The sequence below is a fragment of the Camelus ferus genome, chromosome 25, assembly GCF_009834535.1.
Source record: "Camelus ferus isolate YT-003-E chromosome 25, BCGSAC_Cfer_1.0, whole genome shotgun sequence".
Lineage (NCBI taxonomy): Eukaryota > Metazoa > Chordata > Mammalia > Artiodactyla > Camelidae > Camelus > Camelus ferus.
The window spans coordinates 15,337,729-15,359,028 of record NC_045720.1 but is presented as its reverse complement, the minus strand read 5'-3'; the positions used below and the strand labels follow the sequence as shown (position 1 = coordinate 15,359,028).

The 21,300-nt window shown below is 41.0% G+C and overlaps 2 protein-coding genes across 6 annotated transcripts in view; one reads left to right on the top strand and one right to left on the bottom strand.

The window, feature by feature from the left end:
- Nucleotides 1-470, bottom strand: part of SNTB1 (syntrophin beta 1) — a 199,939-nt gene extending 199,469 nt beyond the window's left edge. Inside the window, exon 1 of one of the 2 annotated variants that reach the window (XM_032467986.1) lies at nt 356-470. The gene's annotated coding sequence lies outside the window, so the exon portion shown is untranslated. Of the gene's footprint in view, nt 1-5; nt 136-355 lie in introns of those variants that run through there. The other variant, XM_032467985.1, reaches the window with a different exon arrangement.
- Nucleotides 471-733: 263 nt separating this feature from the next.
- The window catches only part of LOC116659869, a 422,086-nt gene continuing 401,519 nt past the window's right edge, over nt 734-21,300 (top strand). For all 4 annotated transcript variants that reach the window (XR_004315229.1, XR_004315230.1, XR_004315231.1 and 1 more), the window contains exons 1-2: nt 734-2,219; nt 2,343-2,457. The gene's annotated coding sequence lies outside the window, so the exon portion shown is untranslated. The remainder of the gene's footprint in view (nt 2,220-2,342; nt 2,458-21,300) is intronic.

The window sequence follows — 21,300 nt, the reverse complement described above, 5'->3', positions numbered from 1 at the left end:
CTCACCTGTTCCAGCCGCCGCAGCCTCGGCGGTCACACGCCGCGCGCCCGCTCAGACCCTCCCTCCCCTGCCTCCCTCCTCCGGGCGCACGTCGCCGCAGGGACAGCTTCGCTCTCCACCCCGCCCCAGTCCTCTCTCCTCTCGCCCTTCTGCGCCGGAGCCCGCACGGCACCTTCGTGCGGTCTGCGTGTCCTGCCTTGGTCTCCTCTCTGGATACACCCAAGCCCCCTTCCCTTCCACACCCTGTGTTAAACCGTCCCTGAGTCCTAACCCCCAACCCTGTTGTATCTAGATGCAAGCCTCCTCACTCTGGCTTCCTCCAGCCAAGTCTTGGCTTCTGCTGCCGAGTTCTTACCTGTCTCCTTTCCGCAAGGACTCTCAGGTAGACTCAGACGGAGGCTCTGGGTTTCCTAGAGTCCCGAAGGAGGACTGTCCCAGGAACCCTGAATGAAACGTCAGCATACCCAGTGCGGGAGAAACTTCCTCTGTCTAAATGCAGGACTTCTTTCTGCCGGGTCTCTGGAGAGGTGGCTCTGCTGGCTGGGGTTTTAGCAGGTCACTGCCTGCCCCAGACCCCAGAGACAAATGTTCTTTGAGCTCTAACACATTATATACTCTCTGCTCCTGACCTATCTTTTTTTTTAACCCCAGTGCCACACCAAATGCTTTCTGGGGCTCTCTCCTTCTTCCCAAGATCCAATATAGAAAGCGCAGCATTTAAGAAGCCAGTTGCCATGAATTGTATCTCAAAAGTTCCTTTACCAGTGACTTATTTGGAGCTCAAGCTCTGTTTTTTTTTTCCTGGGAAACAACATTATAATCATTGGTTACCTTCCTAGGCCAATAGGGTAATGCCAACTTAACCCATATCTTTAATAAACCTGAAATCTTCCGGTCCTTAAACTTCTCAAGTTCTCCCCGACCCTATGCAGGTCTCACGGAGCTCTGAAAGTGTTTCACAGTTCTCATCTACTTCCCTTTCCCACCTCTCTTTGCCTTCTCTCCAAAAACAGAACAAAATAAAACAAAATTCACAAAGCTAAGAATTCCTAAAGGTAAACTTAACCCAGCAAGGTGTCAGGAGGAAAGAAATGTTATTGAACACGTTCCCACTGATGTGTATCATCACTGAAAGTTCTCCAACCCTTCCAGAATGACTCACACTTTTAACTGAGAATATTTAAAAACCCAGACCAATCCCCAAAGGGTGGTTGGTATTCCAGGCAGGGTCCCAGAATGCAATGAAAACATTTGGACTCTCCTTTTCTTTTCTTTTTGAGGAAGGGAAGTGACTGCAGGTAGGTCAAGAGGGAACACTTGGAATAGTACTTCTGTTCGCAAGCATCCTTATTTCCTATATTTCTAACCCACCAGGGTTCAAAAAACTCTTAATTCTGTCACATGAAGATACCCATGGCAGGGACAGCAGCACCAGGATCATACTGCAAGCTGATATGAGCAGCACCACTGCTGGGTGGGAAAACCAGCTGGGGCTGTCTTCTGCTTTGGAGCCTGAGGACTCACGCTTAATACTCTTCAGGAAAACCAGAGCCTGAGTATCTGCATTCTGACCCAATCGCACAGAGGTGGAGATAGGCAGCAGAACGCCAGTGTGATGATTTAGAAATCAAAACAGATCTGTCCCAGACTGAAATCCTCCATTCACATCACACCTATATCTTGCCTCTGTGGTCAAGCAATGTCAGAGGCCCAGGCATAACTAGAAATAATTTATTGATTTGCCATAAGAAATCGCAGGCTCTGGAATTGGAATTTCTCAGAATCTCTGTGATAAGCACATTTTTTCCGGGTAAGCTAACCTACATGGGAAGGAGCAGGTTGCTCGTTGAAAGTGGAGTCAGAAGGAAGAGAGACAAATATTCAGTATTATTAGGCCTGAGGCATGCACGTTAGCCAGAGATGGGATGGCCAATGGAATTAGAATAACAGCTCCTATGCTAAGTGCTTTACGAGTACTAACTTAATCCTCCCAGTAATTCTTGGGGATATGTAACTTTTTATCACTCCTGTTTCAGAGGAAGAAAAGTGGAGATACAGGTTTAAAAACTTACCCTGATCATGTAGCTAATAAACGGCATAGTCAGGATACGAACCCAGCTGTAAAAAATCTGGACTCCTAAAAAACGCTCAGGACCTGTTAACTACAGTGTTCATCTCGCACAGAGGCTGGCCTTTCGGTTGAGAAGGAAGAACGGAGGGTAAGGACCCTTCCCCTAGAGGGCTTTAGCAGGATGCAGCCAGCCGTTGTTTTTCTGGCCTCTCCTTCTTCCAAGGTTAGAGGACACCCTGTCCTCCCCTAATTGACACATTCTTTTCTTTAGACTTGTTTTCAGGTTGAAACTGAAGGCTTGTGGTCTCCCTGGCCTGGAAGCCTTGTCTGCTCCCTTAGACAGCTCTGCATGTCTGGCCTGTGATTGGAAATGCTGACTCTGAAAGGTGAGCTTTATTTACCTCACTCCTTAGTTCTGGATGGGACGGCTGCACTGTAGACCTGTACTATTGACAATTAGGACAGATTATATTCTCTTAGGTTTCCCTTTTTGAAGAATGGTCACTGTCTCAGCTCTGAAAGGCCTTCTAGCCTCCTCATTTTATGAGTGTGGCATTGGAAGCTCAGAGTAAAGCCGTGAAAGATCCAGGGCCACCACACCTGGGGTGTCATGACTACCAGTCCAGCTTGAGCATTCCAGAAGTCACACCTGAAGTCCCCTTCTTTTTTTTAAACAGATTTCTTTTACTTTAGTTCTGTCTCCTGTTCTGTTTCCTTCTTCTGTCCTAAACTTTTGGCTTCCATTTCGGCCCAGCCAAAAGAGGAATCTGCCTGTGTGTGCCTCTTTGCCTACAGATGTTTAGGTGGACTTAGACTTGCAACAGCAGGTCACAAAATCTTTAGCTCCACAGAGAGGAGGATAATGATGGAGCAGCAGCAGCATGTGGCAGAGGGGCAGTGGTCATCACTCATTCCACAAAGTCAGGTCCCAGGCACTGTCCTGGGTGCTGTGATACGGGAGCAGACAAAGGACAAGATGTGCCCTATGACATTCCGTTGTGGTGGGCCATAGGGTGGAGATCTGGCAAGACTGCAAAAGAAGTAAATGCCAGGAAGAAAATAGAACAGAGCAATCAGGTCTAGAGTGACTAGAGCCGGGGACCTCTGGGGGTGGCCACTGGTAAGGAGAGCCTCTGTGAGTCAGTGACTTTGGTCTGAGATACAATTTCAAATACAGCCAGCCCTCTGTAGTGGCAGTTGGTTAAATCCACACACGTGGAATCTGTGGATACTTGCCGCCCAATGCTATTTTATGTAAGGGACTCAAGCATCTGTGGATTTTGGTGTCCGTGGGGGTCCTGGAACCAATCCCCCACAGATAACCAGAGATTATATTACTTCCTAATACTGACTGAGCAAATTTTTACTGGTTAGAACACATGCTCCAGTGTTTATGTTTGGAAAATACGATCATTGTACTTTTGACACTGCTTCCTAAAGAGTAGATGAAACATCTTTAGGAGGACTTATCCAGTTACAGGATGGAGTTTGGATACAAGGTAAATGGTGAAGAGGAAGTGGAATGCTCCTTGATATCTGGGGGGATGAAAGAGAACAGAATGAGAGAGGAGCAGGAGGGGAGCTTAAAATGCAGAACTCCTAAGGTGAGGCGCACCTGTGTAAATCCGTGTTGACTAAATGCTTACTTAGTACCAACGATGCTAGTAAAGATCTGAGGGAGGTGCTGGAGGCGGGCCCACCCAAGGATGCAAGATATATAAGACAGGAAGACAGACGCGTACACAAAGAGTATGTGGGGAGACCGAGGCGGCTGCAGTACTGAGTGTGAAATGAATGGGGAAGTAGCTAGATTCCAGATTCCAAGTCATAATTGTGGGTTAGTGATTCTTATTTTAAAGATGAAGCGCCGAGACTGGGGGATGACACATGAACAGAAGGCTGAGCAGATTCTTTCTTCTCTGCTGTGCCCCGGTAGGCTTGTAGGTACAGCATCAGATTCAAGTGGATTGACCAACGCCCTCTATTGCTTACAGCTGGTATTCAGCTGGGTGGCTCCTTGGTTAACTCCACAGACCACCACCCAGACTCTCAGCCAGCCAGTCAGTCAGGTGAGTTACTTGATTGCTCACTGTGTTTAGAATGTTGTAGTGGTGACTTTTTTGGGAGCAGGGCTAGCCCAAGGCAGAACTGTGAAGTAGTTAGATGTTTATCCTCCACCTTTTCTTACTGAGTTCCACCCACTCTCCATAAATACTGCTCCTGAAACAAACCTTATCCAGTCTTGTAATATATATGATAAAAATGTAAGTCACTTTTCCTAAGGGATTTTATATATTTGATTCTTTTTTTTTTTTAACTGTGGAATGATAGGTGAGGTCCCTTATGAAAGACATGTTGAACACAATGGCTCTTTGAAATCCTAGGAGGTAAGATATAGCCCACCACATACTAGAAATTTTAGCAATTTGACCTAAGTAGATACAGAATATATTCTGGGGCGAAAGTGAAGAGGAATAAGAAATCAAAGATTCTTCCATACACGACTTTAAAATATGATAGCAAGGAAGTGAAAAGTCAAAGGATGATGCTGGAAAAATATTGAAAGTGGAATTGATAGGGTCTAGCCATCGATTTGAATATGGGAGCAAAGGAAAAGTGATTATGGGGAGAGAAATTAATAACTATATGCTAACTTTTGAATTGCTTCTCTGCATAATTAAACTAGAACTTTACAAAACTAGCCCCAATTAACTGCCAAACTTGGAAGCCCAGAGGCAGAAGACATATTTAAAGGCAAAGGGCTACTGCCCTACTTCTGAAATGAAAATTCAAGCCCTCTGAGGCATCACAAGGCACTGTATTTACATGCAGTATCCCCTGGACTAAACTCCAAGTTGGCAGTCGATGCCTGAAAGCTGTGGTCTGCCTGGTGAAGGGACAGAAAACTACAGCAAGCAAGAGGCTGAGCCTGGAGGCAGTCCCAAGCAGCTGTCTCCTTCTCCCATGTCCATGGGTATAAAGACTTTGCACTGCAGGGGCAGGGGACTGTGGCAGAAGTTAGCAGGAGGAGTTCTCCCAGGACCAGGCTAGAATAGAAAGGCAAGTTTCAGGAGCAGCCAGAATGACTGATATGTTAAAGAGCAAGGAAAAATAATTTCAGAAGCATTTTAAATTGTCACAGATTGACTAGAATTTTAATTTTTCATATATTTCTGTTAAGTATTAGTTTCTCCAGGGCTGGGGCTAGGTTTAAGAGTTCATGACTATTATAAAAAGAACAGTTTCAACAAAACACCTAGCAGTGTTCCCAAAGGTTGGAGGAAATTGGAACCATCTGGGAAACATGTTAAAAAGGCAGATACTGAATTCAATCATTCTTAACACATTTATTAGCAGACATACATTCGCAGTGAGGAACTTTCTTCTATATACAGTTACTTTTGTTGTATTGATTTTTAATTTCACTATGACATAGATTCTTATCTAACATGCTATAATTCATTGTTATCTTTCTTTTGTCTTCTTCTTAAATATACCCAGTTTGGGCAGTATGAGCCTCCCCAAGTTGACTCCTGTGTTCTTTTGACAGGTCCCATTGTCTTTAAGCATTTTTCTTTTCTTTCTTCTTTTCTTCTCTTTCTTTTTCTTTTCTTTTCTTTTCTTTTTTGCTTTCTGACATAATAAGCTGTTCCAGGATCAACTTGCATTTTATCTGCCCAGCTCCTGGGATCAGCCATTCCTTAAGGAGCCCTGGTTTCTTTCCATGTGAAATGTTTTTTCAAAACCGAGATCTGGGGACTAGGTGTTCTTGGTTATAGAATAAGTAAATAGAGTTTATTCTCATATTCTCATTTCAAACCCTATACCATAAGGTACTTCCTTACTTTTCCTTATTCCATATTTGTGTCTCCCAATATGTGAGAAATCTGGTTTTCATAAATGTCAATGTATTTATTTATTTTGGTGTGTCCTGCAATATAGAAAGGAGATGTTTCAGAATTATTATTACTATTCGGATAGTAGTACCAACAACAAACCTACTTAGTAAGTTCAAGATTTCTTTGCAGTTCATTTTGTCCTTAGAGTATATTTCAGTAAAGGTGCACAGATCACCACATAGATGCTTGATCCAATCAACCATCTAAATATCTAGATGTGGGGAAACAGGCAGATCCAGATGGCAGGGATTCTATAAAACAAATGGCTTGGGCTCCTCAAAAATGCCAAGTCACAGAAGACAAAAAATAGGGTGGAATTTTCTAAAAGAAAGGAAGCTAAAGCGACATGAAAACCAAATAAAATGCAAGATCTTGGATTTGATCATCAAAGAAAAACTACCAGGACATTTTTTGTGTGGCCGTTGAAGATGTTTAAATACAGACTGTATATTTGATAATATAATTGCACCCATGTTAACTAAGTTCCTTAGGTGAGATAATATTATCGTTGTAGAAAGTATTTCTTCTTAGAAGATACGTACTGATGTGCTTAGGGGTGAAATGATGTCCTTAACTGACTTTCAAATGGAGAGAAGAGAAGAATTACCAAGAAAATGTGGCAAAGTATCAACTGACTTTCAGATATAGAGACAGAAAGAGAGAGAAAAAGAGAAAGAGATCTATGATGAAAATGTGGCAAAATTAACAATAAGTGAATCTAGTGAAAGATAAATGGGGATTTGTTGTATAAGTCTTTCAAATTATTCATATGTTTAATACTTTTTTTTTTTTCAAAGTAGAGTTGGGGATAATAATGCAGAAGCCCAAGCCCCACTCCAAAAAGATCCTGACTATTCTAGTCTTTTGGAGGGCCTAAAAATGTACATTTCATCAAGGGGGTTCTGACGTAGATAAGATAGCGCATAGCCAAGTTTGAGTGTTGGCAAACTATTGACCCTGGTCCAGCTGTTTGCTTTTTGTAAATAAAGTTTTATTGGAACACAGACACAGACATTTGTTTACATATTATTTGTGGCTATTTTCACATTACAATGGCAGGCAGAGTTGAATAATCTGACAGACTATAGAGCCCTCTGACATTTGAATACTTTGACAATAGAGATGGTCCATAATATAAAAATATTTCTAACTTGGCTCTTTACAGGAAAAAAGGATGACCCCTGCTCTAGTGCATTCAAATTTGGGGAAAGGACTAGAGCAACTTGAAAAGCCAGGGAAACTGGAATTCAGGTTAAAGGGCACTGATCTAGCAAATAGCAAACATTCTAGTCCCTGGGAGCTAACATTATTGTATGTAAACGAAACAACAACAACAGAAAGAACCAGCACTTGAGTGTGCCTGTAATGGGCCAATTAATGTTTCCTCCGGCAATATTCGCATCAACTCTGTGACGCAGAAGTCATCCAAGTTTCATAAATAGGGACTTGGAACACAGAGGAATAAAGAAGCCCACCCAGGGTCCCATCAATTTTGAATGGAAGGGTTGAAATTCAGACGCCCATTTGACAAACTCCACATCATGTCCTCTCTCCGCTGGGCCACCCTGCCACCCTCAACCACATTTTAAGCTTCAGTTGATTGAAACTCAGATTTTACATCCTTGGTCCTCTGAGTGAAGGCCTTTACAATCATTTTGAAAGGGAAACCCTCAAGAGGATCAACCTCTCTTCCAAAGAGTGAGTCTTTGGCAGCCCTAACACTGCTATGTTTTAAACTCTGTCCCACGGGCTTTCTGAAAGGTTAAAAAAAAACACACAAAAAAACCCATGGCTATTTCTTTCAGTGTTACTAGCACCAATGCCCCCAAGTAAAAGCAGTTATAGATTACAGTTAGAGCAAGGGAGTCCTGTTTTTACACAAATGCAGAAACACTTTATTGCCATTTATTTTCTTTACAGAAAGTCAAGCAACTGAAAGATTTGTTTTGGGCTGGTTGGGGATTTCTTTCTTTCTTCTTCTTTTTCTTTTTTTTTTTTTTTTTTTCCTTTTAAGAGAGAATTTTTTTTCCCACTAGAATCTGTTTAGAGTGAACTTAGCTTCTGTCACAAAGAGTCCATTATAACCAGTGAGTTCTGAAATCTTTTCAAGGCTGAAGTTATTGTGATTTTGCTTTGGGGAAGGGAGAAGCTTGTGACAGTAGGATGATGATGGTGGTGGTGCTGTATAAATGTATAAATTTAAGCTTGATGTTTATTCTTCATCTCCAAAGGGAAATGTGTCCTCTTTCAATTTTCTTAAGATGCTCTGCCCTCTGTTTACTATTAAGTTCTCCAAATTTTGATAGCAACATAAGTGTAGAAGAGATACTTGTCTGCCGGTGCCATGGTACGTGATCCCAATGTGGGGTAATAACCAGTGGTGAGAGACATGCACATTGAGAGAGCTTCCTATAAAGGGCCAGGCTGCTCAGCAGCAGGCAGTGATTGCTGTCACTTGGGAAAGTATAAGGACCAGATCCTCTGATTTTCCAAGGCAATCAAGAAATATACTTTTAAGTGATTTAAAGAATTTGGCTCAACCTGTTAAAATGGCTATTATCAAAAAGACATGAATGAACAAGTGCTGGCGAGGATGTGGAGAAAAGGGAACCTTTGTGCACTGTTGGTGGGAATCGTGTAGCCACTATGGAAAACAGTATGGAGTTTGGAGGTTCCTCAAAAAATTAAACATAGAACTGTCACATAATCCGGAAATCCCACTTCTGGGTAATTAGCCAAAGGAAATGGAATCACTATCTTAAAGAGATAGCTTTACCCCATGTTCACTGCAGGATTATTCACAAAAACCAAGATACAGAAACAACCTAAATGTCCATTGATGAATGAATGGATAAAGAAAATGTGAGTTATATATAATGACATATTATTCAGCCATAAAAAAGAAATCTTGCCATTTGCAACAATATTGATGGCTATTGAGAGCATTATGCTAAGTGAAATGAGTCAGACAGAGAGAGACAAATACTATATGATTTTACTTATACGTGGAGTCTTAAGAAAACAAACGCATAGAAACAGAGGGTAGATTGGTGGTTGCCAGGTGGGTCTGGGGGTAGGAATGGGGAAGATTAGTTAGTAGTTAAAGGTACAAACTTTCAGATATAAGATGAGTAAGTTTGGGGGATCTAATGTATAGTGTGGTGACTATAGTTCACAGTACTGTATTGTATACTTGAAAGTAGGTCTTAAGACTAAGAGAGTAGATCTTAAAAGTTCTTACCATTAAAAAAAGAGAGATAAGTATGTGAAGTGATGGATGTGCTAACTAACCTTACTGTGGTAATCATTTCACAATACATACGTATATCCAATTATCATGTTGTCCATCTGAAACTTGCCCAAGGTAATATGTCAGTTATAGCACAATAAGGTTGGAAAAAAACTTTGGCTCAAATTTGTGTAAAATAGTATTTAGCCCCACAAATAAAATAAATGACAAGCAAAACAAAGACTCGTGCAGGCTGGACTTGGCCTTTGGCTTTAAACCTCCCACTGTAAGGAACTGAATTAGAGGTCTGGATTTTTGTATGTCTCTGCGAAGTTTGCATGTGGTAGGTTCTGTCTTCAGTATGTAATCTAATACAATCTCATGGTCTCATAGAATGATATCTCTGAGCTCCAAAGACTTCCCATCCCTGCTCATACAATAAATGTAATGCTACAAGATCAGTTTTTATGGTTAACTAGCCCACTGGCCTTCCTTCTGCTTCACGCCTGCTCCATCAACCTACACCAGTGCCCAAACTAGTGATAGAAATAGATCAGTAGACATCCTGTGTTCTACTGTCTGGTTCAACCCCAGACGAGGTGTTTTTGTACTAGGTTCTTGTAAACAAAGGCATCAGATTGTAATTTTCCATCTTTTTCCCAACTCCCAGTTGCCAAGAGTCAAACACTTCCACAACCTTGCAGCAAAAACAAATGAAAAGAAACCAACATGATCTAAGAAGTGGTAAAAATGGGACTTGTATGGAGGTAAATCTGGGGTTTATTTGAATCTATGGAGTTCAAGAATTCTCTGCCCTTTACGTTCTCTGTAAATGTAGTCGACCCAGAGAACATTTTTGGGTAAGTCCTTGGACTTTGCTCCCCACAGAGGCCCCTAATATTTTAGAAATTAGCTTTAGCCACTGCAGGCACAGGGGCAGAGTTTAGAGAGCTAGCAGATCTGGTTCTGAGCAGTCTTAGGAAGTACAACCTGAGCCTCTGTCATCCAGGGGAGATCAGATTAGATACACATTTCAAGGCTACGAATGCTGACAATGCTCAGACACTGGGCAGTTTCCAGGAGGAACACTCTGCCTCTTTCTGCCTTTCCTGAGTAATCATACGAAGTTTCGTTTACCCAACTGTCAGATCTTTCATTTTTATATTCTATTACTGTTTGAAAATGTTTTCGTAAAGATGATGGCAGTTGATCCTCAAAATGTCCTGGAAAGGGAGGCAGGTCAGATACTGTTAAGCATTATTTACTGATAAGGACACAAGGTTGCATGGCTTTACCGAGGTTGCCACGGTTATTATAACTCAGGTTTTCTGGGTCAAATTTGAGCATTTTTCTTCAGTATCTTGAGTATCATACTCTGTCCAGTCCTGTGCTGACTCTATTGAGGCCATCAAGTTTTAAATTTGATTCACATGCCCCTCTCACCTTTTACCTTAATATCATGTAAATAGTCCAGTAATTTCAGAAACAATTATTGACTAATCCATAAACAACCTGTGTGGGGAACTTTTATGGGATTCAAAAAAAAAAAAATAGGACTTCGTTTCTGATCCTAAGGGATGGACAATTTGGATTTTAAAGAAAAGGATTACAGGAAACTACCAGAAAATAAAGATAAATCTAAGAAAAATACATCTCATAGCATGAATCAAGCACAGAGCTAAGCACTTTACATATATTATCTGATTTAATTATTGGAACAGCTTTCCAAGGCAACGGTGATTCTCCACCTGACAATGGAGGAAACTATTAAGTAACTTGGCCAAGATCATAGCTGGCTAATGCCAGAGCTGGGATTCAGCTGCACCTCCGCCTGATGGCAAAGCCCTGGAGAGTTTCACTGTGCCACTCTGACTCCCTGGATGCACAGGAGCCCTTTACTGTGGGGACCGAACACTTCAGTGTCCAGGAAAATGTGGAAGGTGGGCACCTTCAGAGAAGGGCAGGGCCAGAGAAGCGAGTGTTGAGTTGGGGTTTGGAAGAAACAGAGAGCAGGGTTGGTGCAGACCCAGTAGTGGCGAGGAGGGCATGGACGGGGGCGACTGGTGAGAGCGATGTGATGCAGTCTCTCTCAGAGGTCAGATGGCTTACCTGGCTGGAGAGCTGTAGGTGGGCCGGCGTGTTCTCAGAGCTGGATTTATAACTGAGCCTCTTTATTCTAAAGGGGAAATTGTTGCTTTTGCCAAGTGCCCTAGCTTCCTGTTCAGGGACTCCCTAAAGTGGATGAAAAGCAAGGTTTTGCAACATCTGTGGGAAGAGGGGGAAGCGGCTTGCCTGAGGAAGGCAGAGTGGGTTGAACCATGCTGCTTCTTAGGGAACAGTGAAGGACCATTTAAGAGGCCTCTGGAGGGTGTTACACACACTTGTCTCAAAACACACGGCTTTGTCTATGTTCTTGAAAACAAGTTCTTCAAATTTTGTACCTACCAAAATCGTGGCCCACAGATGTGCTTTGAAAAGCTGGAGCTTGGTTCTGTGGCCTCCACTTTCTCTATTATTTCTTCTGTATTGCGAAGCTTCAGTTGCTGCTGGGAGGGGCTGCCAGGAGCTGTGGGAAACGTATTAGCCAGAGTAAACCCTGTGAGCTATAGATGGCCCCAGGCTGGGGCAACATGACTGGGGGACCCTGCCCCTCCCAAGCATTCCCAAAGGGACTCCGCTCTGACACAGGATGGCAGTAGGGCCGAGAGCTGGTTGGGCTTTCTGCAAAGTAATGGTTTTTCACTAGGAAACGTGGTGCTATTGGACTCTGGGTGAGGATCCACACCGACTTGGAGAAAGTTGTATAACCTATTCTTTTGCCTCACGGAGGAGACATGACTTAGGAAAAGAAGGGCTACAGTTTTTCATTCTGTCACCTAACCCTTTTGGAGGAGTGTGTGCAAATCTGCCCACCAGAGCCCCTCTCCCATCTACTTACAAGGGCAGTTGGAACCAGGACATTCAGGCCAAGATGCCAACTGAATGGCCGGTGTCAGAAATCAGAAGGAGACTGAACTACAGCAGAAGTCCCTATGTGAGGTGGCCCAGGACACAGAGAGCCAGGGCCCTTGAGGAAGAGGCCACATGCAAATATCAGAAGTACATGAACAAAAGATACCACATGAAGAAGGAAAAAAAAAAAAAAAAAAACAGATGAACGAGACATTTCCCAAAATCTTCTCAGGCCCCACTCACAATAAAAATTAAAACAACAAAGCCTTGTGTTTTTAATCTCTTAGCTTGGGGAAGATAATACTTAACCTTAAAGATACTGTGGGGACATAGAATTCGCTATACATTAAATAAGCTTTTTGGAGCACTTTTCAGCTCTATCTATAATGCATGTGGACTTTGACCAAACTCTTCTGTTCTTGGGAATTTTTTGACAGATACACTCCCACAAATGCACAAAGGCACTGTGTTGTTGTTGTTTTACAACAGTGAAAGACTGGAATCAATTTAGATGTCCTTGAGTAGGGAATACCAAGCAAACATTTTTGAGATGTCAAAATAATATTAAGTCCAAAGGTATAAACTTCCAGTTATACGATGAATAAGTCCTGGGGGTGTAATGTACGGCACAGTGTACTGTATATTTGAAAGCTTTTAGGAGAGTAGGTCTTAAAAGTTTTCATCATAAGAAAATAAGTGTGTTGGGGGGAAGATATAGCTCAGTGGCAAAGTGTGTGCTTAGCATGCATGAGGTCCTGGGTTCGATCCCCAGTACCTCCATTAAAAATAAGTAAACAAATAAACCTAATTCCCACCCCCCCCAAAACAAAACAAACAAAAAATGAATTAAAAAAAAAGAGCGCCTCAGGGAGCTTAAAAAAAAAGAAAGAAATGTGTAACTGTGTGTGGTGATGGATGTTAACTAATCTTATTGTGGTAATAATCATTTTGGTATATTCATAAATCACATCATTATGTTGTACCCCTAAGGTGAATCCAATGTTGTGTGTCAACTATATCACAATAAGAACAATAATAGTAAGTCAAAAAAGCGAATCATAGAATAGTAGGTATAGTACAGCTTTTTGTATAAAACAACAGCAGGATACATACATCTGTATTACGTCTTTCTCTCTACGTATGTCTACGTGTGTTTCTCCCTGCATGGAACGTATCTGACAGGATGTGTGTGCAACAGTTCACAATGGTTGCCACTGAGAATGAGGGTGAGACCAACAGGTTAAGGAACCTTTTGAGTTTTACTTGATTGACTTGTGTACAGTTTGAATGATTTTACTAGCGAACGTTTCTTTTATAATTAAACCATATTTTAAGTGAACTTATAAAGGATAAAGTAAACAATAACTCTATACTAGGCGCTATCAACATCAAGTACAAAGTGTCAGAGATACTAATGATAATAATACTAATCGTGACAGCATTTATTTAGATAGCACTCCTTTGTTCCAGACGCTGTTTAGCATACGTTAACTCACGTAAACCTTACGACGATCCTATGAAGTAGTTACTATTCACGCCACCATTTTAGCAATGAGGAACTGAGGCATAAGGAGGTTAACTTGTTGTGGGACACCCAGCTACTAAGAAGTTAAGCCGGTGTGGGCGAGTTATATGAGTTTCTGCTTTTGACCTCGCTCCTGCCCGTGTCCCCAGGTAATATGGAAGACCTCCAAGTTCAAAGCTGAGCTGAGGACAGATCTGGATCTGACAAGTGGGAACCAGGAAATTTCTGTAACAGTCTTGGAGGTGCCCCATCACATTTACCAGCCATTGGGTACCTGGTGAATTGTGAGTTGAACTGACTCAAATAAAGCCAGAGAGATAATATTTCTGCCTGTGTGAGTCTGGCCAACTTGATTATTGTATCATTTAGGCTTAGGGGGAGCTGTGTACAATCGTAACCCAACAAAGCGGTTGCTTAAATAAGACAAAGATTTGTTTTTTGCCCATGTGCAAAAAATACAGAGGTTGTCCAGAGCTAACTTGGTGGCCATGTGAAATTGGGGAATGATGCTCCTTTCAGCTCTCCATCCACTTTCCCGTATGTGGCCTTCGTATTCATGTTCAAGGCGGCTACTGGAACCATAGCATCTTTATTTCAAGGAGAAAGAGATAATAAGAAGGGACCACAGGGGTGCACACTAGATACCTAACGATTGCTTCTGACAACCGCTAAACCACAGTTCCCCGTATACATCATTGTTCACCATGTAGTCATTTTTTTTCACAGCTGGCTGTAAGAGGCTAGGCAGATTCATCTTTTTTTCTAGACAGTCATTTGCCTGAGTAACAATTTTGAATTCTATTACTAAGGAAAAAGGAGAGAATGGATTTTAGGATAAGCAACTAGAAGTTCTGCCAACAGTGATCCATTCCTGGGTGTCTGGGAGGACGGAGTTCTCCTCCTGTGGTTTCTAAACATCAAAGGCCATTCTGCCAGTGACTCTGATCTGAGTAGCTGGGCTGGGGCGTTTTGAGGACCCTGGGCACCTAAGGGCGCAGGTAGGGAGGCAGGCACTAAGCCGGCATAACGGACTCTAAGAATGGACGTGCTCAGAAAGTAAGCTCTACCCCTTCACAGTTATTCCAAGCATCAGACTTGGACTTCGACAATTTTACCTTATTTGGGCCTTTCCAGCAAGGAGGCTTCCTTACCGCAGTGTCTACTAGAGCCTTTAACTTCTCCTCTTTGGAAAACCGAAGGAACATTCCAGGGCTCACCCAACACCTCCGAGTAGTAAGGAAATGAAGGCTTATTTTCTGAAGTCATCACTTTTTTTTTTATTAACATTGTCCCCACCGGGACTTATATAAAAAGAAATGAACTTATAACTCAGCGGACTGTGCCCGGGAATAGCAAGGTGAAAACAAAACAGGCTGGAGGAGCAAGAAGAAAAGTTCCGCCAAGTGTTTCGGAGTCACATCAGGGCAGACAGACTGTGATGGGTTCTAATTGGCTCTAGCATCAGCCGTGACATTCTTACTTTCAGCTAAGTGGCACTCTGGGAAGGTGAGAAATTATTTTCTACCTTGGAAAACATCAAAGAAGATCCAGTAGCTCGCACTTTAATAAAAGCAAAATAAAACCAGCAAAGGTCCCCATCGTCACAAAGGAGAAGGAAACCTGCCAGCAAGAATCAGAGAGGAATTTGGGTGTAAAATGATTTCAAGGAGGAGTCAGCAATGGATGGCCCATCACCTGTTTGAACATGGCCTGTATTTACGTGGCTGAGAACGGCTTTTAAATTTTTAAATACTTGAAGACGTTCAGAAGAAGAAGAATGTTTAGTGACATAAAAATTGTATCAAATTCAAAATTTCATATCCATAAATATAGTTTAATTGAAGCACAGCCATGCTCACTGATATAGCAGGCTCTTTGGCTGTTCCCACACTATAACAGCAGATTTGAGGGTAATTGCAAAGTCCGAAATATTTGCTGTCTGTCTCGCTACAGAAAAGTTTGCTGAATCCTGATTTAAAGTACCCAGAAATGCATGCCTCCATCCTCATCACTTACAAGTTGTAGGAGCTGGAAAAGATTCCTTTTTGAGTCTCAATGTCCTCATTGTGCAGATAGGAGCAATAATCTACTTTGTAAATTGTTGTGAGGATTGAGATCATTCATGCAAAGTCTGTACCTGGAACATGATGCATGGTCAATGAATGGTAGGCGTTTTTTGTTGTTGTTATTTATTGCTTTGATGGCTAAATTTTTCGGTCTCATTTAAGAGTCATCTTGCTTCCTGAGCTTTCGTTGAACCCCTCAAGTTGGAAGGTTTTTTTCTTCTGTGTTCCCATAGTACCCAATGCTTGTCTCAGTCACTGCTTACCACTTTATATTGTAATTGTGTGTTTCTGTGTCTGGTCTCTCCTATGAGCCATGGGTTTCTTGAGCGAAGGGACCATGACTTTCTGGTATTTGCAATCCTGATGGCTGTCACAGTGACCATGATACAGTAGTGTTGGAGTTTTAAGCAGTCCTGCAGCCAGACTGGAGGATGTTGCTTCTGAATACTGAACTCCAGGATTAGACAGACTTCCTCACTCAATCCTAGGGTCTTTGGGCCAAGAAAGCCCCCCCAACAGTCCCCATCACAGAAGCAGGGCTGACCCAGTAGTTGTTAAGGAACAGAGTTGTCCTGTCTCTTCTCCCAAACTGCAAGGGTGGTTGTGAGCAGAATGTCTCGTGAGAGAGGGACTTGTCACGTTCTGCCCCTCCATCTTCCACTTCTGTGTCTTATGCCCACTCATGAGGATGCGACCTCCTTCCTCACCTGCCGTCTTGTGGCACCTGCCATCATGAGGTGCCCATTGACAACGTGCTCCTTACTTGGGGCCACTTCATGGCCCTTAAAGAAATGGGAAGATTGCCCATTTCCTTACCCGAGAACCATACTTTCTCTTGTGGTCTTAGAACCAAAGTGCTTGTGCCTGAGGTCAATACAGATCTAACTAAATACTTTTAATTAATTCATTCATTCGTTAACTCGTTTATATAATTTATATTTATTGAGCCAAGTCCTATACTAGTTATTAGAGACAGATTGAAAAACAAAGAAGCCACTATTTAAATCTGTAGTTTTCATAGATTGTCCCACATTAATGGATTAAAACCTTCATTAATTTATGTCTTTTTCTCCTTGTTGTACATCTTGCCTCCTGTACCAGGTAGGATCCAGACCCTTAGTAAAAGCAACCTGAAGTCAATAACTCTTTCTGTCTATTATAAAATACTGTGGATATTTAAAAAGATGGTATCCCAGAAAAGAGGTGAGAAGGTGAAGGCTTTTGAGAGCAAGGAAATGAACAGAGATTTCCTTGAATGTAGAAGAGGAGAAAGGTGTGTGTCCTCAGACCAGTAGGGATTTGCATACCACATACTGCTTTGTGGCTGTCCCTAAAGAGGAGACAAGAACTTGGAAGTTAGGACTATGATGAATGCCTAAGGAGGTGGGACCTCTATTGCACAGCTTCTCAGCTTTAGAAAGAGTTCTCAGACCCCATGAATGACACCTTAAAGGCCAGGGGGCTACTGTGGACTTGAACTCTGAGACTTCAGTGGTCCTTATATAGATTGGAGATTAGAAGACCTTCCCTGTATTTTTAGATCTTACTTACATATCCCACATTGTGGTGCAAACCTGGGACAGAGAGGGGAGACCCCAGGAATGCCTGAGTTGGAATAGTCTGCCAACCTGGTGGGATCAGGTAGAGAATCAGAATTAGGTTGAATTTTTTTAAAAAAGAGAAACAAGGGAAGTGATATTTCTTGTAGTTATTCTCAGTTTATGCATTCTCCATCATGTACATCTTCTTTCTCGGTATCGCACTCTCCTGACAAGTAGTCTGAGGAATAGGTTACTTTTTAGATTCTCAGTAAGTTCCCAAAGCTCCTAACCACCATGGATTTCTGGGCGGAAGATGTTCCGTCTTCTTGTGGGGAGTATGAGACTGTCATCCGTGGTATCAAGTGGATGGCGGGAGCTGATCCCCTTCCTTAGGAATGATTCCTCTTGCCAAAGGCAAGGAGCCCAAAGCAATTACGTCTCCTCAGTCTAACACCTTGTTTCTGCGGGTACAATTTAGAATTAGCTGGGAAAGACAAAATCGAGCTGCGATTCCTCCTGCCTAAGGCCAGAGAGAAAGACAGAACCCAGTATCCTTAGTAGCATCAAACATTATGCTAGCAAAGCCAGATATTGACTTCTGTCCAAGGGGCAAAAGAGGATCCCAAACAAGATGTGATACGAAAGGTCAGAAGCCAAGAGTAAACTGGACTTGCCATGGAAGAAATTTGGAAATAAACCTGCAGAGGAATCCAGAAAACTGTTTCCCAGGGAGGCCCTCAGTGTTTGTTGGATGGAGTCTATTTTCTAGTTTTTTTCCCATTGATCACACTAACTTCTTATTTATTTATTTATTTTATAACACGAAAGCAACAACTGGTAACAAAGATTTAAGAAAAATTTATGAATAAAAAATACTAGTTAAAGAAAACTGTTATTTGACTTTCATCTTCTGAAAACTGAAAAGAGATCATTATTATGTACATACAATATATGTGTGTATGTATTTTAGTGGTAGATCACCACTGTCTAGTTCTAAGAACACCAGGGTTTGGAGAGAAATTTCGACAACTCTCCTTTCCTGTGTTACACAGCCTTAGGTGGTCCCTCCAGCTGCTTTTACTGCTTCGTGATGGTGTGGAGTAAACTATGTGACAGGCACCATCTTAGGCACAGAAGACACAGAAATGAGCACTGGTCTAGAACACTGGGCAGTAAAAATGTAATGCAAGCCACAAATGTGGGCCACATGAAGAGTAACAGATGAAATTAATTTTAATAATATATTTTAAATATACATGTCTACTTAATGCACAAAATATTATTTTAACTTGTAATTAATATAAAAATTACTAATGAGATAGTTTATGTATTTTTGTAGTAAGTTGTACTGAACTTGTGCAATTCTCCAAATCTGCCATCGTATTTCATACCTCTGCTGGGATCCCCCTTGTGCCCCTTGTCCACCTACGGTACTCCTACTCAGCTTTCAGTCTTAGTACAAATACCTCCTTTAGAAATCTCTGAGCTTCCCGGTGGGAATGATCACTTTTTTTCTGCCATCATTGTTTTATAACTGCCCGTCTCCATGTCTGCCTCCCTTCTGGACTTGGGACCACTGACAGCAGAGGCTGTGTTTTATTCACCTCTTACATACCTAACACCTAGTGCAATGTCAACATTCAAAGTTTAAATTACAGGCACATTTTCAGCCCCCTAAAATGTATCTAATGAACTTCCTTGATGGTAGAGAGTTTCTTTGCTCAGCTATTTAAAATTCCTTATTTAGGGGCAGTGAGGTTTTATATAGTATGAAAACTCATAAACCAACTTGATCAATTTTTAAAAGTAAGAAACGAGACTTCCATTTAAAAACCAGATTCTCAACATTATATATCGTCAGTTTTTAAACATTTCATTTAGATTTATTTTATATATGGACTGGAAAGATAATCCTAGGATAGAATCTGATTGCTGAAAATCATTTAGGTGTTTTTCATTGCTCTCTTAGCTTTTCTGACCCTAGGGCACCATTTAATAAATGAGTACTCAGCCCATTCAAGGGCGCCTGGATCCACAAAAGAGTTAACCCAAATCCCCAAATGCCTATTTTACAACTAGCAAATTGCTCATATACTAGGTGGTTTTCTTATGGAACAAAGGCTTCAAAATTATTTTTTTTTTGAAAAGAGACATTTGGATTAAATTTACTTCTAGAATATTCTTTTAGAACAACCCCTTTTTTTTTCAAACAAGTGTCATAAAAAGGTTTATTTTTAGGCTTAAGGTTTATAAGAGCTGTAGTGTACTTGGCTCTCTGTGCTAGATTTTTATAGCCCTCTCAGTTTTCTCAGAAGAGAAGGCTATTAATGTTGCCTTCCAAATAGTTTTGATTCTGTAGGGAAGATTTATTAAAAAAAATCATTTTAGCCCTTGGGAAAAAATTAAGTCAATTCAAATGCTATATCAAGCATTTGATATCCAATGAAATACAGTGTGGATAAAAATATAATTTTGGAAAAAAAAAAGCCAAGGAATTTTTGGGTCACATTTTAGAAAGCATAATACTCTCTTTGCATATTAAAAAAGAACCTGAGAGAAACCTTCTTGTTACTGCTTACTTGTTACTGTTATTTTCATTTAAATGCTGGAAAAGATCACTTAATAATTCCTTCCCCTTTATAGAAACAGATATAGCACAAAACAATATTCAGAGGACAAGTGTTGGGAATGGATTACTTCAGTAAGGTATAGCCTGCTGAGAAATATGGAAATATTTTTCATATATGTAGAAACAATGATATGGTAACAATGAGAATAATGGGTTTTCTCTTGTGATTCCCACACAAGGAACTTTCTATTTTCAGGAGGTTCAGAACATTGCCAAAACGTTCACTTTCGTTGCAGTGACTTTTCATTGGTATTGTAACAGTAAGAGGATATTTTTTGCCTACAAAGTCTTTATTTATGAACTCATAAATAGGATGCCTAGGTATCATGTTTCCAGTCATTAATGCAAAGGTGGAATTATTCTTTCATGGCAGGTGGGCCAATTAGCATCTTTAAAAGGAGCCATCATTATGTTAACAAAAAACTTGGGTTTACTGATAAATAATGGTTTCATCTCAAAAAGCACTTTGAAAACATTGTCTAATTAGTATGACTCAGAAGACTCAAATAAAAATATGCTCTCTGCTCTTAGACTTTTGGTTCAACAGAAACACTTTAGGAAGCAAAAAATGATCAATAGGAAAATTACATTTCTCCTTTGCCAGTTGTAATGCCAGCTGCAGTACAGCTTTTTTACAACTGTTTGTGTCAGAATGAGGACAACCTACATTTTACTATGGAAACATATTTTTTAAAAATAGTCATACTTTTATATCTGGAAACATAGTGGAATAGATAACCTAAAACTTTCCTAACAAAAACACTTCAAAATGCCAGTTAAAATATACTCAAAATCCTTTTGAGTGCATAGCTTAGATTATCAATGAGTAAGGGTAGACATGAGGTGCCATGGAACTATAAAGAAGTGAGTTGATATTATGGAACTATAGGTATCCTAGACTTGGTGGTTGTCAGTCTTAGTAACCTTGGGTGTTAGGTGTGCACACTGGAGCAGGACCACATGGGCCAGTGTGAGACAAAGGATTATAACTGAGACCACTGTATTAAGCCTGATGCTTCATGGCCTACCATTTTAGGGAAAGGGTAGATTGGACACAAATGACCCATTGACACAGTAAGATAACAAGGAACCTTGTTTGTCATCTTGGACTCTGAGTGGGAATAGAGTTTCTTCTGATAAATTTAATCATTGGTGTGTTCTTGCTGGATGAAAGATTATACTTTTTACTGTCTGCATAGTTTGAGAATTGCATTACAAATTAACCTATAAATGGTTCTGACATTTTTCAGAAGGCCAGATTTTTCTTCTGAAGGGTTTACTCTCAACTATGATGCATAAGATTTTTACTGAGCAATTCTTTCTGAAGAAAAACTTGCAATGATAAATCATAAAACAATTTAGGAAAATAATTATTATAAGAATCAGCA